The sequence below is a fragment of the Macaca thibetana genome, chromosome 3, assembly GCF_024542745.1.
Source record: "Macaca thibetana thibetana isolate TM-01 chromosome 3, ASM2454274v1, whole genome shotgun sequence".
Classification (NCBI taxonomy): domain Eukaryota; kingdom Metazoa; phylum Chordata; class Mammalia; order Primates; family Cercopithecidae; genus Macaca; species Macaca thibetana.
The window spans coordinates 151365987-151382817 of NC_065580.1; the positions used below are offsets into that span (position 1 = coordinate 151365987).

At 39.9% G+C, this 16831-nt stretch overlaps 1 protein-coding gene across 5 annotated transcripts in view; it reads right to left on the reverse strand.

Annotated features, from left to right (window-relative positions):
* PCBP3 (poly(rC) binding protein 3) overlaps window positions 1-16831 on the reverse strand; it is a 284870-nt gene that overhangs the window by 167123 nt on the left and 100916 nt on the right. For 3 of the 5 annotated variants that reach the window (XM_050785665.1, XM_050785667.1, XM_050785666.1), the window contains exon 2: window positions 12497-12729. The exons of the other annotated variants lie outside the window; for them this stretch is intronic. The gene's annotated coding sequence lies outside the window, so the exon portion shown is untranslated. The remainder of the gene's footprint in view (window positions 1-12496; window positions 12730-16831) is intronic. 5 annotated transcript variants of the gene reach the window in all.

Sequence of the window (16831 nt, forward strand, 5' to 3'; positions counted from 1 at the left end):
GCATGCCTGTAGTCCAGGTACTCAGGAGGCTGAGGCAGGAGAGTGGACTGAGCCCACAAGTTCGAGGCTGTGGTGCACTGTGATCATGCCTGTGAGTAGCCACTGCACTCCAGCCTGGGCAACATGGTGAGACCCTGTCTCTAGACAAATAGAAATGCTTTTAATAAAGTCCTATAGGTGTCAAATTATCTCCACTTGTGTTTGTATAAAAATGTGTTTATTTTTCTATCATTCCTTAAAGATATATTAAGTATATCAGTTAGTGCAAAAGTAATTGCAGGTTAATGGCAAAAACTGCAATTATGTTTGCACCAACCTAATAGAATGTCATTCTTTTCTCTCCGCATGTTAGATATTATCCAGCTATCTTCTCCTTTCCACTGGTGCCAGTAAGAAGCCATGTCAGCCTTAATGGTGCTTCTTTGAAGGCAATGTCTTTTCTCTCTGTTAAGAGCTTGTACTTGTCTTTAGTGTTCCAGAGTTTCACCATGATATGTCTAAATATAGACTTCATTTCACCAGGTTGGTATTTGTTAGAGTTTTTGAAACTGTAGATTGGTGGCTTTCACCCACCCTAGAAAACTGTTAGCCATTATTCCAAATGTTACTTTTACTCCATTGTCCCCCTTCTCCTTCTGGAAAACCAGTGAATTGTATGTTATAACTTGTCCACGTCTCTCCATGTCTGAAATCTTCTCTTGCATAGTTTATATCTCTTTGTCCCTCTGGGCTGTGTTCTGTCCGTCTACTGTGGATTACAGTAAAAACCACAGAAGGAAGGTGAATATGAAAAGAAATGACGAGAAGTACAGAGTGAGAAGGTCTGACATAATATAACTGAGGTTTTCAAAGAAGAGAAAAATAATGTGGCGAAGGTGATATTTGACAAGACAAAAAACATGGAATGTTAGTAGAAGCTGTTCCAGATGATATCAAACAAAAACTCAGATCCACACAGGAAAAAAATCTTATAACAATTAAAGAAACGGAATTCACAGTTGAAAAACTCTCCAAAAACAACAACAACAACAAAAACTCCAGGCCCAAATTACTTTAATGACAAATTCTAATAAACAATTAAGAAAGATAAAACATGATTTCACACAAACTCCTGAAAACAGAAAAGGAGGAAATCCTTCCCAGCTCATTTTATGAGGTCAAATTTATCTTAACAGCAAAACTACACAAAGCCACTTCAAGGAAAGAAAATGACAAACCCAAATCCCCCATGAATATAGATGCACAAATTCTTAACAAAATCCCTTTACTGTAACACATCATAACTAAGTAGGATTTAACTTGGAAACCTTCACTCAACAATCAAAACTCAAAGTAATTTGCCATTATATAGATTAAAAATGAAAAAAACATACATTATTTTAATTGATGTAGAAAAAATATGTGACAAAATTCAACTAGCATTCATGATAAAATTTTTCAGCAAATTCCTTAACCTGATAAAAAGCTATCATCATACTTAAGGTGAGAAACCAGATGCTTCCCCCAAGAGCAGAAACAAGACAAAGGTGTCCATTTTCACCATCTCCAATCAACATCCCACCGAGGATCCCAGTAAGTACTGCACGAGAAGTAAAAGAAATAAAGAGCCTATGGGTTAGAAACTGTAAAAAAATAATTAGAGCTACAAAACAAGTTTAGCAAGATTGCAAGATACCAGGTCAATAAATAAAAATCAGTTGTATTTATTATATATATTAGCCAAGTAAAACCCAAAATAAAATTAAGAAAACAATTACATTTATAATAGCATGGAAAAGCACAAAATACTTAGAAATAAGTTTAACAAAAATGCAAGACTTGCACTGTGAAAACTATAAAACATGTTGAAAGAAATCACAGACGGGCTAAATAAACATAAAGCCATCTCATGTGCCTGACTGAAAGACTTCATATTGTTGTCATGACAATACTCTCCAAATGTATCTACAGATTCAAGGCAATCACTGTCAGATCTGCCATTATTTATTGAAATGGCAAGCTGATCATAAAATTCACATGGAATGCAACAATGACCAAAAAAAAGTCAAAATTTCGGAAAAGAAGAACTAAGTTAGAGGACTCACCCCTGTCAATTTCAAAACCTATAAATCTCCAGGATCCAAAACGTAGTACTGACTTAAGAATATACATAGACTGGTCAGACACGGTGGCTCATGCCACTTTGGGAGGCCGAGGCGGGCAGATTGCCTGAGCTCAGGAGTTCGAGACCACCCTGGGCAACATGGTGAAACCCCGTCTCTACTAAACTACAAAAAATTAGCCAGGCATGGTGGTGCACACCTGTAATCCCAGCTACTCGAGAGACTGAGAGGCACACGAATCAGTTGAGTCCTGGAGGTGGAGGTTGCAGAGAGCTGAGATCATGCCACTGTACCCCAGCTTGAGCTACAGAGTGAGACTCTGTCTTTAAAAAAAAAGAATATACATAGACCAATGGGTTAGAATTGAGAATCCAGAAATAAACCCTCCCATCTATGGTTAAATGATTTCTGACTAGAATATTAAGACCATTCCATAGGAAAATAATCATCTTTTAAAATATAAAGTGTTGTAATAACTGAATATCCCCATGCAAAATAATGACTCTGGACCCCTACTTCACACCACAGACAAAAATTAATTGAAAATGGGCCAAAGACCTAAATGTAAGAGCTAAGACTACAAATCTCTTAGAAGAAAACACCAGTGTATATCTCCATAACCTCGGATTAGCCAGCAGTTTCTTAGCTATGACCTTAACTGCACACAACCAAAGAAAAAATAGGTAAAGTGAACTTCACTGAAATTAAAAACTTTTGTTTGTCAAAAGGTACTACCAAGAAAATGAAAAGACAATCTACTAAATGAAAGAAAACTGATAGCCATCTTATCTCTGAAAAGTGTCTAGTATCCAGAATATATATTTTTTAAAAACCTACAACTCAACAATAAAAAGAACAAACAATTTAAAAGTGGGCAAAAAATGTGAATAGACATTTTTCCAAAGAAGATATACAAATGGTCAATAAGCACAAGAAAAGATGTTCCACATCACTAGTTACCTGGGGAATGCTAATCAATACCACAGCACGATACTACTTCATAAAGAAATAGAAGATGGGTGTTGACAGGGATGTGTGGAAACGGGAAATGCTAATCAATACCACAGCACAATACTACTTCATAAAGAAATAGAAGATGGGTGTTGACAAGGATGTGTGGAAACTGGAACACTCACACAGGTGGGTGGGAATGTCAAACGGGACAGCATCTGTGAAAAACCACTTGGCATCTTCTCAAAAAGGTAAACACAGAGTTAAGATACGACACTACAATTCTACTTCTACATATAAACTCAAGCTAAGTTAAAATATATGTCCATATAAAAAACTTGTACAGGAATGTTTGTAGAAGCATTATTCATAATGGCCAAAAAGTGTAAAAAAACTACATACCCATCAACTATAATGGATAAACCAAATGTGGTCCATCCATACAATGGAATATTATTCAGTCATAAAAAGGAATAAAGTACTAACACATACCACAACATGGATAAACTTTGAAAATACGCTGAGTGAAAGAAACCAGACACCAAAAGCCACATGTTGTATGATTCCATGAATACAAAACTTCAGAGCAGGCAAATCCATAGGAACAGAAAGGAGGAAGGAGTGGGAGTGACTACTCCCGGGGTTGTTTTACCGGTGGTGATGGTGATAATAGCTGCACACACTAGTGAATGTCCTAAAAACCACTGAAGTCTATGGTGTGTGAATTATATCTTAATACAAACAAGATAACATGGAAATAAAAGTTTTACAAACATGCAAATTCTCCCCAAATTGTTCTGCGGACCCAACACTATCTCAATCAAAATCTCAGGGGTCTTTTTTTGTAGAAATTGACAGCTGATTCTAAAATTTATATTTTAGAATCAAAGCAAAGGACTTTATAGGAAAAACAATTTTGAAAAAGACCTACATTAGAGGACTCATTGTACCTGATTTAAAGACTTATTATAAAACTATATAAACAGAACACTTTGGTGCCGGTGAGAAGACAGGAATGGAGTGCAGTGGACTGGAATACAGAGTCCGGACAGATGCCAGCACAGATGGCTGCCTGGTGAAAGAGCAAAGATGACCAATGAAGAAAATAACAGATTTCTGAACAAACAATGCTCAAAGAAATGTACATCCCTGGGGGAAAATGAACCTCAACTCTAATCTTGCACTATATATTTTTAAACTGGCTCAAAATGATGGGGGGTGGGGAATAGATCAGAGACCTAATTAAAAGACCTAAAACTATATAATTTCTAGGAGAAAACAGGAGATAATCTTTGTGACCTTGGGAATGTGCAGAATTCTTAGGACACAGGGAATACAAACCATAAAAGACAAAAATTGACAAATTGTACTTTACTAAGATTAAACACTTCTGTTTCTTTAAAGACATCAAGAAAGTAAAAATTCAGGGCACACTTTAGGATCAAACATTTGGAAAATACATCTGATAAATGGCTGGTATTCATAGTATATAATAAACCCTCACAAATCAACAATAAGAAAACAAACAGTACACAATGTTTTAATTTTAACGGGCAAAATGTATGAACAGACACTTCACCACAGAAGACATACAGATGGCAAACAAGCATGGGAGAAAGGTTCCGTATCACACGTCACCAGGAAAATGCAAATTAAAACTATAATGTGATACCACTACATGCCCACTAGAAAGGAGAAAATTTTAAAAGCTGACAACACCGAATGCTGACCATTTATTTCACAAGCAACAGGAACTCTCATGCACTGCTTGTGGGAATGTACACTGACTGGTGCAGCAACTTGGGACAATGCATTCGTTGGGAGTTTCTTACAAAATTAAACACACACTTACCATATGATCTAGAAAAGCCCACTCCTATGTATTTACCTATGAAAAACGAAAACATACATCCACATAAAGACCGGTACAAGAAAGTTTATAGCAGATTTATTCATAATCTCTAAAACTGTAAATCTCCAACTTTCTATCAATAGGTGAATGGATGTATAAATTGTGGCATATTTATCAAAAATTACTCAGCAACAGTATGAATGCATCTCAAAAGTATCATGGGCAAGGGATAAAGCAGAATCAGAACGTCACATACCGTATGATTCCACATTCTGAGAAAGGCAGAGCTGCAGTTAAACAGATCAGCAATTGTCAGGGGCTTCAGGGGAAGGGTCAGGAGGGAACTTTGAGCTGGTGAAAATATTCTATATATAATATGATTGTGTTGACAGCTAATATCTGCATATATTTGTCGAAACTCATAAAACTGTATCCTTAAAAGGGTGAATTTTATACTATGTAAATTATATCTCAATATACTTGATGTTAAACAAGATACCAAGAACAATCCCAAGCAAGATAAATACAAGAAATCTACACTTAAATGCACCATAGTAAAATTGTAAAACACCAAAGACATACAGATCTTAAAAGTAACCAGAATTTTAAAAGAAATTCCTTGAACTGGCCGGGCACGGTGGCTCAAGCCTGTAATCCCAACACTTTGGGAGGCCGAGACGGGTGGATCACGAGGTCAGGAGATCGAGACCATCCTGGCTAACATGATGAAACCCCGTCTCTACTAAAAAATACAAAAAACTAGCCGGGCGAGGTGGCGGGCGCCTGTAGTCCCAGCTACTCGGGAGGCTGAGGCAGGAGAATGGCGTAAACCCGGGAGGCGGAGCTTGCAGTGAGCTGAGATCCGGCCACTGCGCTCCAGCCTGGGCGACAGAGTGAGACTCCGTCTCAAAAAAAAAAAAAAAAAAAAAAAAAAAAGAAATTCCTTGAACTGAGTATTATTTAAATTGAAAGATGGCTTCTCAACAGCAATGGAAGCCAAAGACGGTAGAATACAATCTCTTCCTTACTCTAAGAAAATAATCCTCCACCCAGAACTTCAACCCAGAGGAGCAGGAGTTAGTATTAGTTTCTCTATTACTAGATTTTCAAACTCTCTACTAAACTCTAATGTGGGATACACAGGCAATTACCATTTAAGTCTTTATGTGGCTGTGAGAAGATACAAGGTGTCATGCTAAATTTAAAACTCATGAATATTTTCTAGCTATTTTCTAGCTATGTCAACAAGGAATATTTTTTCAATGCTGCTGAAAATCTGAGATAATTTCTGGTGGGTCACAAATAGAAACACCAGCAGATTTGGGTAGGTTAGCAGTCCTAATTTAAACAACCACGGCAAAAGAAACGAGCCACTGACATTAATCACCAAAATAAAAAAAAACTGTACTGGCAAAGATACAACAAATAAGTCAATACCTTAGATTTCCAGGACACAATTTAAAAGTTTTCTTGGTTTTTCAGCATCAATTTTTTACTGGGTACTTGAACTATTCTTATCATAACCATTTTCATTATGATAATATTATATGTATGTTGAACAAAGACTCATCACTACTCCTAAACTTGTACTCCAAGCTTTTTCTATGCCACATGCCAATATTTTTCTATGAAAATTTAATTTTGGAAAGAAGTCTTGGGTAAAACAATTTCAGAATGACTTAATAAGTAAAATATATTGTACTTATTAAAAATTAAAAATAAAATACAGGTTTTGAAAAAAAGAAGGTAGAAGGTTTCAGTTAAAAATAGTTTTTTAACCACATTCTCACCACGATGCATTTTAGAAGAAGCATTATCTGTGGTAAAAGTGGCAACAAACAGTAATGAATGTTGTGAGATATGAGTAAATCTAAACAGGCACCAATGTATAAAATGTTAGAGAAGGCTGCACGATATTAAAAATACAACAGTTGAGAATGAAAATGCCATTCAAGTCAGGAGAGAATCATCAGAGGTGAACATGTGAGATTCCTGCATTCTCTGGAATGTGGACAGAGTATTAATTCTGGACCTTGATAAATTAAGCTTACATATAAGACAAACACAAACAATAAGAGAAATCGAAATTATACAGTGAAGGAGAAAACTGATGAGTAAAACAGTCATCTGTAAATCAAAAGAAGGGAAGAAAGAAAAAATAAGACAGTTGAGCTAAATAGAAAGTCCAAAATAAAGTGGTAGAATGCAGTCCAAATTACAAGTAATTAAAATAAATGAAAGTAAAGTAAATGTTCTAGTCTTTAAAAGGCAGATTGTCAGGAAGGATAAAACAAAAATCCATTACAACCCATTTTAAAAGATTCACTAAAACATAACTCAGATACAGAGATACTGAGAAAAGGGGAAAGAAAAATATATACTAGGCAAATACATCAGACAAAGTTTGCTTTAAAAACAAGAAGCACTAGCAGAGATAGACTACCTTACATAAAGATTAAAAAGTTCAATTTATCAGCAAGATACTACAACAATTCTAAACTTACATAGACCTAAGAGCAAAAATGAACAGAAATATAAGAAAATAGGCAAATCAATTAATCCAATCATACCAGCATATGTGAACACAACTGTCATAGTGGCTGATGTATCAGTTGGAGAAACATTTTTCTTTTCTTTTTTTTTATTTTTTGGAGATGGGGTCTTGCTCTGTCACCCAGGCTGTCATGCAGTGGTACGATCATAGCTCACTACAGCCTCGACCCTCCTGGGCTCAAGGATCTTCTTGAGCTCTTGAGTAGCTGGGACTATAGGTGCACACCACCATGCTCAGCTAATTTTTTTTTTTTTTTTTTAAATTTTTGGAGAGACAGAGTTGCTATGTTGCCTAGGTTTGTCTCGAACTCCTGGCCTCAAGCAACCCTCTCACCTTCAGCCTCCCAAAATGCTGAGATTACAGGAGGGTGCCACAAAGAAAAATATCTATGAGGACAGAGAAGACAAGATTATTAACCTTCACTTAATGGCCATATACAGAAAGCGTATATTCAAAATTGTAGAATAGATTCCACTCTCAGATACACAGGCCATTTATGATACGTGACCATATGTGAGCTGCCCTTTGACTACAAACACAAAGATCACCTGGTCCATAATGCAGTGAACTTAGAAACTAAAACACTTAAAATTATTTATATATAAACGTATATTTTTACATGGATTTTAAAGCTCTGTGTATTTGGAATTGAGAAATACTTCTAAGTAACTCATAAGCCAAAAAAGGAGTCACAGTAGAAACAAGATAACATTTATAAGTTAAGGATAATAAAAGTACTATATATCTAAATCTATGCACTGCAACATACTTTGAGGGAAATGTACAACTTTAAATGCTTATCTACATTTTTAAAAAGCTGCATATCAATGAGCAAACATCCAACATAAATTTGAAAAAGAACAGAAACATGAACTGGAAAAAAAAGGAAGAAATAAAAACATAAATTAATGAAGCAGAAAAACATCCCATAGAAAAAAATCAACAATTGAAAAATTCATGAAAATAAACTAATGAAAAATTAAACTACACAAGTACTAGAATAAAACATGAGTGATTTCCTCTTTAATCTGGGTGTAGAAAAGGCTTTCTAATTGTGAATTAAAAATCTAGATAAAAGACAGATAAATTTGACTATAAAAATTAAAAAATCCTTGGCACAGCAAAATGACATGAAAAAATTTGACAGAAATACTAAATGGAAGAAAATATTTGCAATGTATTCCACAGTAAAATAAATAATATCCCTAAGATACCAATAAATAAATAAATGTTTAAATTGAGGGGACAAAAAAGACCAAAAACTGTGTAGAAAAATGTGTAAAATACATGAAAAGAGACATAAAAATGTCCTTAAACATATAAAAAGATGTTCTACTTCACTCACAAGAAGAGAAATGCAAATTAAAACTACACTGAGCTACACTGTTCAGCCATCACTTTGGCAAAAATTCATGAGCTGAAGAACAGACCCCATGGTGTGGCTGTGGGTGGTGAGGGCGGTGGCCACCCCTTGAAGGGGATTTGCAACTGTCTAACTGAAGTAGGAGCACTGAGCACTGCCACTGAACCCAACTATCACACCGCTAAGGCCTTTCCAGGAGATACAGTCACACAAATACAAATGCACAAGGCTATTCACCACTGCACTGTGTGTAACTGCAAGATATCATAAACTACGTCATCATCCCACCATCACGAAACCCAAACGACGATGCAGCACTGGGCAGCAGAGGAAGCAAAAGGAAGAATGAGGATGATCACTCCGCCCTGGTACGGGGCGACTCCAGGGATGCTGTTTAATAGAAAACACAAAGTACAAAAAGGGAGATGTAGATGGTGGCATGGCACTGTGAATGTAATTAATGCCACTGAATTATACACTTAAAAACAGCTAAAATAGCAAATGTAATATTATATTCATTTACAATAAAAATAGTAAAAAGAGAACATATGTAGCAAGATACATTATGTACATTTTAGGTGAGAAAGAAGAGAAACAGAAAACATACATATGGAGGGCTAATTGTAAAAATGTGTTTGCCTAGAGGTATGCCAGCAAACGTTTAACAAACAGCTCCTGGGGTGGGAGGGAGGACCTGGCCTGTAGTGTTTGCCAGTTTCCTTCCATGTGCAAACCCTCCCACTGTGGGCGATTGCCAACCTACTGCCATAATGTCACTAAACACAGAACTGGGAAGAGATGTGCAGCTCCAGGAGCTGGTGAGAGACCACTTTGGAACATCACTGTCATGTACAAGGCGTGGGGATAACAGGAAGAGAAAGGACATTGTGGGACTCGTCTGTTTTATACACGCAGATATATGCATGTATATGTGCATATATACACACACACACACTTACATGCATGTATATTTACACAGAGGTGTGTATGTGTACATGCACATACTTCCCAGCTCTGACCCCTAACAGTGTTAGAAGCAAAGACACCTGACAGCAATAAGCCTATCTCGTACCCAGATATTGTTCCTTGGTAACATTTTCACACTACAAAAACTAGAGCCCTTCAAACATCTATCTGGTGGACTCCAGGGTTGGGTAGGTTAGGTACAAGATGGACCTGAAACATTATATGGAAAAGTTAGGAAACTGTTTCTTTAAATGAGGCAGATGGTAGCAGGAAGAGAAAGGAAGCTGGGAACTAAAGAGGGAAGGAACCGGGAACTGGTCTGGTGGGCTCCCACTGATCAAATCTAAGAGAATTTGAGCACAAAATCCTCAAGGACAGTGATGAATGAGACACTAGGACAGCGGTGAATTAAGACACAGGAGTCCAGGACAAGAACTTGGTAAGAGATGAACAGATAAGCAAATGGGGAAGAAGGGAGGGGCCTGCTCCCAGCAGATAGCTAAGTCTGCACGGGAGCTGCACAAGCGCCACTTACAGCCATCACAGTAAAGACGGGTCTAGGCAGAAACCAACCACGGCTAAGTCCAGGGGAAATGTCACGAGATGTAGGATTTCCACATGGTCTTCCAGGGGCTTCCTGCAGATGGTTTATTAGTCATGAGTGGTAACCAAAGTCGGGAGAAGCCAAACAGCTCTGCAGTGAGTCAGCAACCTCACACCCCAAGGTGGGGCACAGGGTTGCTCTGCACCTGGCGAGGTGAGGCCCTGAGGAAGCACAATCCCATGGAGGCAGGCACCAGCCAAGCGTGCACCACTGAATCCTATCACAGGAGTCCCCGGACACGCCCCAAAGGAGGAAACGTCTACTTATTAAAAGAGACTATTTTTCAAAACGTCAATGTCATGAAAGTGACAGAAAGGCTGTGGAAAATGTTCCTGATTGACAGAGACAACAGACATACAAGTAGGTGCCAACACCTGATCCCAGACCACATCCTGTGCTGCAGGGAAAACAATATAAAATACATTACTGAGGGAACTGGAAATACTGGGGTGTAGCATTAAGATGGGTTTTGTAAAATGGTGCTGTGGTGATGAGAGGACACCCCTATGCCCAGGAAACAGTACCTCTCCACCCTCCAAATAACTCTCTTGACTCCTCAGGGACCAATGTCTAGCAGCACCCACGTGCTCTCTGTCTCTTAATTTTCAAAGTTTCTCTACTAACTCATTTTCAGGCTTTAAACACAACCAAGTAGCTAATACTAAAGATGCAACCCAAACACCTCCCTTCTAGGCCCCAAGTTTTCAGAGTCAAACATTTCACACAGCCATCTCCACCCCTCCCTCTCCCTCACTCCTCAAGCTGGCGCAATCTGGCTTCCTCTGCACCTTCTCAAAGTGACTCAGGACCTCTCGACCATCCCTGTGCCAAGTCCAATGCCATCTTTCAGCTCTCATCTGCTGTGCTTTCCTCCCTTCTCAAGCTGGAACAAAGAAAAAGTGCTTCCTGGTGATGCAGCATGACTGAGGGGTGCTCACACAGGCACTCTCATTAAATGCTGGTGAAGGAGTAAAATATCCGTGACTCTGGGTGGTAATTTGACCATGAGTACTTGAGATGTGAACTTCTTACAATCTAATAGTAACAAAGTGAAGGAGAGAAGGTTCTGAAAAGGGGGAACCATGGGCTGGACTCTGCTCCAATGCTGACTCATCTTTAGTTTCTTTACTGATAAAAAGGGTTAATTCTCCAGGGTTTTGGGGAATTACAGGAATTAAGTGAGGAACCTTTGCAGCAAATATAGTAATGATTAAGGAAACCATCTTCTCACAGGTCATATGTTTGTTCCTAGAAAGACATTGGTGGTTCTTGCCCTCTTTGTAAAAGCTGAAACAACCTTCCCCCAAGGGTCAGGGCAGCAACGGGTCAGAAAACCCAGTCTCACAGATGGAAAAGCAGCACAGACAGGGAAGGAACCCAGCCGAGGTCACGTGGTGATCTGGGAGCAGGGACGGAAGCAGAACAGAGTCTCTGGATTCTGAGGCTAGTCCTGCTCCACCAGCCCAGCTGGGTCCCTACCGGACACTTCTCTTCCCAGGACTTGTGCTCAGACTCTGCCAGCTTAACACAAGTGCTGTGCTCCTAACAACAGCTGCCCCCAACTGCAACCAGCCCTGCTGGATGTGGCCAGAGGCACAAGCTCAGCAAAGAAGGTACACGTGGATGCAGCCGTGTTCGGAGGAGTCCCATCTTGGGTTTCTGTGAAGGCAGAGGCTGGGAAACAGGTGGGTAAAGTCAAACCCATTTACTCACTACCAAGGGAACAAAGCTGTAGGGCTGTAGCTCAGCCTGTACCTCAGAAAAGCAAAATGGCCAGAGCACTTGGAGTAAAGCTCACACCCACACCGAAAGCCTCAACCTAGCTCTATCACTGACTGCCCTTCATCGCCAAAGACAGGGTGGCCTCTGTGACACAATTCGCACAGGGCCTACGGCACAAAGGCAAGAACGCTACACAGAATGAAGTAAGCTGTCAAGTGTCACCGCAGATCCAGAGGAAGACGACGGAGGCCTGGGAGGAGCAGGAGACTGGGATGGATGTGGCTCACCATGCACGCTGACGAGCAAGTGTAGACAGGCTGTATCTCCAATGAACGGATGGTGCCTTTGTAAAATAAAAGCACACAGAAATGCTGACTCCCACCTGTCTAAATGTGCACACAGAGGAAATTCTTCTCCATCTGACATGCCATCCCCGGCCACCACGGACCAGCAACAACGGCTCTCCAGATCCATCACTGTCTCTGCACGCAGGGTCGCCAGACAGCCTGGCAGCACGGCACGGAGGAAGGATGAGTCATCACGAAAAATGATCATCCCTCCATGCCAGGCTGCAATCTGATCTCAACCTCCGGGAGGGCAGCACTCTCCAAATCCCTGTGAGAGAGAAAAAAGCAAAGCGGAGAAGGTCCAGAAGGAACGCTACCTAGCCAAGGAGAAAACTCAGAGGAGGAAGGAAAGAAGGGCACCAGTGCCATGAGACCTCCGCTGGGCCCATGGCAGTCTGTCCTCCCTCGAGAGGTGGCTACACCATTTCCAAATAACCTGAGATTCGCTGAGGCTGCAGAGCTTCTGCTGGCTGGCGAGGAGCGGAGTAAGGGCAAGACCTCAGCCTCTGTGACTGAGAGCATGTGAAAACGCCCTGCCCCAGCCGGCCAAGACCTCCAGGTCTTCCCTGGCCCTCCTAGTTCTGGGGCCCACATTTCCACAGTGAAATAGTGCCGCCCATCCCCACAGGCCCTGGGTCTTGGCTGGGAGGGCTGGAACAGCCCGCAGCAGCGCCCATGAATGCCAGGGTTTGTGCTGGCTAGAATCCAGGAGATTCAGCAGGCCCAGAACTCACCCCCCAGCCTGTGCTCCTCTTAGAATAAGGATGCCCGGTGGGCTCTGCAATTGATATGGCTTGGCTGTTTCTGCACCCAAATCTCATCTTGAACTGTAGGTCCCATAATCCCCACATGTTGTGGGCGGGACCCGGTGGGAGGTGATTGAATCATGGGGGTAGGTTTTTCTCATGCTGTTCTCATGGCAGTGAGTGAGTCTCACCAGAAATGATGGTTTTATAAAAAGGCAGTTCCCTTGCACATGGTCTCTTGCCTGCCACCAGGTAAGATGCACCTTTTATCCTCCTTCCCCTTCGGCCATGACTGTGAGGCCTCCCGAGCCATGCGGAACTGAGTCTTTTTCTTTATAAATTACCCAGTCTGGGGTATATCTTCAGAGCAGTATGAAAATGGACTGATCCAGTGATGCTGACACAACACCGTGTGGGCGCTATGTCTGCCGTCACACAACGCCAACACTCTTGCAAGTGTGCCTCACTCTGAAGCGTGGGTGACCCCAGGTCCTCACTCACTCCTCTCCTGGCCACTATTCAGTGCCTCCTATGTCCTCATCCTTGCCTGTGGAGGCAGAAGCTCTTGCCCTGTCCTCTCCTCCCCTTGTCTGTGAAGACAGAGCTTTGGCTGAGCCCAAGGCTGCCCAGGGGGAGAATGCGTTGCCCAGCTCCTCTGCAGAGAGGGTCGCCTGGCACATGTTAGACACACCTGGTCTCAGATACCATGATACAAGTCAGCATAACTTGGGCCTCCAATTCTTAAAATGAAGTTGCCACCTGTTGCATCCACAAGCTAGAACACACGAGGTGCACCTGGGTTCCTTCCGACTCTGCAGTCATGACAACATAGCAAGAGACAGAAACCACACACCAAGTATGGCAGGCCACCCAGAGCCCAGGCCACGGAGGGCCTCACAGAGCCCAGCCCTCCCATCCTGGAACGGTGATGTCAACAAGAGCATCTGACCTTATGAAATAAAGCTGGTGGGTCTGGGAAGCTCTGTGTTTCCGCGGCTTACACTTTCCCCCGGGTTCAACTCTTCCTCTTGGCACATGGCTCTCTGTATGCCCCACACCGTCCCCTCAGCTGTGAGCTGGGATTCCAAAAGCCTCCATGGCACGTCTCCTACGGGTCTCACACAGAAGTCTGTCTGCTCCCCGCAAACGCCAGACTGTTTTTCTTCCAATGCGATCACTCCATCTCCCAGGACCACAGGCAGCATACAACCCCATGGGGTCCCTCTGGGCACCTTCTCCACTGCTCACACTGCACCCTGTTGCTCTGTGACAGCCTGTGACATGCCCACAGTGGGCGCCACTCTTCCATCCCCAAGCCCCACAGCCATCTCCTACAAAACACCCACAATCACAAAGGGCCCAGTTCCTCTCTGACCAACACAGGGCAAACATGATACTTAAAAAGTAGAAACCTAACAACAAAAGAATAGTCCTCCTAGACAGGACTACCAAGAAATTAATCTTTTAAATTAAAGAATAAAAACATGAGCGACAACAGGTCAGTACATATAAAGCCAGTAGAACAGAGTTAAAAGTGTCTTAGAAGAAGATTGAGAGTCAAATGCATTAGCTGGAAAATAAATGAAAATGTTCAAAGAAGCACTCAGGAAACTATTAAAATAATAGCATTAACTTGAAGAAAAAGAGAATTATAATTATAATGTACGCTAAAATGAGAAATTAATAGTAAAATTATAAATGATCAATATAACTGAAAGCTATTTTGGAGAAAAAATTAGACAAATGTGACTAAAATGCTGAAATAAGTATTTGAAATAAAGGGAACACAGTAACAGATAAAATGACTGAAAAACTAGGCCCGGCATGGTGGTCTACACCTGTAATCCTAGCACTTTGGGAGGCCATGGCAGGAAGATCGCTTGAGGCCAAGAAGTTTGAGACCAGCTTGAGTATCTAAGCAAGACCCCAGTCCCTAAAAAAATTTTTTTAATTAGCTAGATGTGTTGGCACATCCCTGTAGTCCCAGCTAGTTGGGAGACTGAGGTGGAAGGATCGCTTGAGCCCAGTAGTTCAAGGCTGCGGTGAGCTGAGATCAACATCCAACAGAGTGTGGCTCTGTTTCTAAAAAAAAATAATAAAAATAAAAATTAAATTAAATTAAATTAAAAATTTTAAAAGACTGAAAATGACAAGAATACAACATATATATTACATACATACGTGTGTGTATATATATAACATATACATTTTTACCTATATACCTAAAAACTTGCTTAAAATTGACTATTTCCTGAGAAAAAACCATTGGTGTATAAGAAAATGTGTATAAAATCAATAACCATGGAAGAAATTATATAGACACTAAAAAATCAGTCTCCAAAATAGACTCCAGGCTTAGCGGCTTTGATAGATGAATTCTATCAAAGGTAGAATTCTCTCAAAGGCTGATAACATTTGCATTTCTAAACAGAGGACAGGAAAATTTGTTATTTAAATAAAGTATAGAAAAACATGAGAAGATTCTCAAATAATGTTATGAAAGCAAGCTATATATTACCAAAATCATATAAAAATTAGAAAAAAAGAACCTTATAGAGCAATATCACCCTAGCCATAACCCTCACAATAACCCTAACACTAACCCTAATCCTAACCTTTACAATAATTTGAACACTAACAGTAACCCCAACCCTTATGCTAGCCTTAACTCTAGCCCTAACCCTATTATTAACCCTTATTCTAGTCCCAGTAAGATACTGGGAGCATATTATAATTGGAAGAGCTATGGCTTAACAGTATTTATTCCAAGAATCAACACTTGGAATGTCAGGAACAGAATTCACTCCATTGAGAGACAAAAGCAGGAATCACATGACCGCCTAAATAGTAGCAATGAACACATTTAGTGAAATGCAGCTTTCATTTTCGATTTTAAAAAACACATAACTTAATAAATAGGAATAAAAGAAAACTTCTGTAGCTTAATGAAGAATATTTACCAGATAGCTACGGCAAGCAAACTTCATGGTGAATGCATTTGGGTCAAGGTAAAAATAAGTCAAATTTCACCCGAAAACCCTCTTGCAAATAAAACCATTTTAACACATGCCCACATTCAAATATATAAAAACTGATAGTTTTCCTATATAATGTTAAATATTTGATAAATGCAATGGGAAAAGTCCCAATTACAATAACCAAATAACACAAATTAGTTGGAAAAGAATTTGAAAGATAAAACCTATAGCAAGAAAGCTATGAAATGTAACTGAAGGCTAATAACAGAATAAATGGAAAGAGGAATTCCTTTTCTATATAGGAAACTATTTAAATATTGTTAAAATATCAGCTGTTTATAATTTAAATTACAGATCTGATCCATTTGAAAAGAAACCTCAATATGATTAACTTTTTAAACTTGAAAATCATTCTAAAGTTCATTAGAAAGTAGGTAGCCAAGAACCACCAAAATGTTTTTTGAAATATTGGTTACCTTTATCAGATATGGAAATATACCATGAAACTAAAATAATTAAAACAGTGTACCAGCACTACAACAAAGAGGTCAATTACAGAATTCAGAAACAGACACTAAAATACACAATATTTTCATATGTGGTACACATACATAACAGAAGTTGCAGCATGAATCATTAGAAAAAT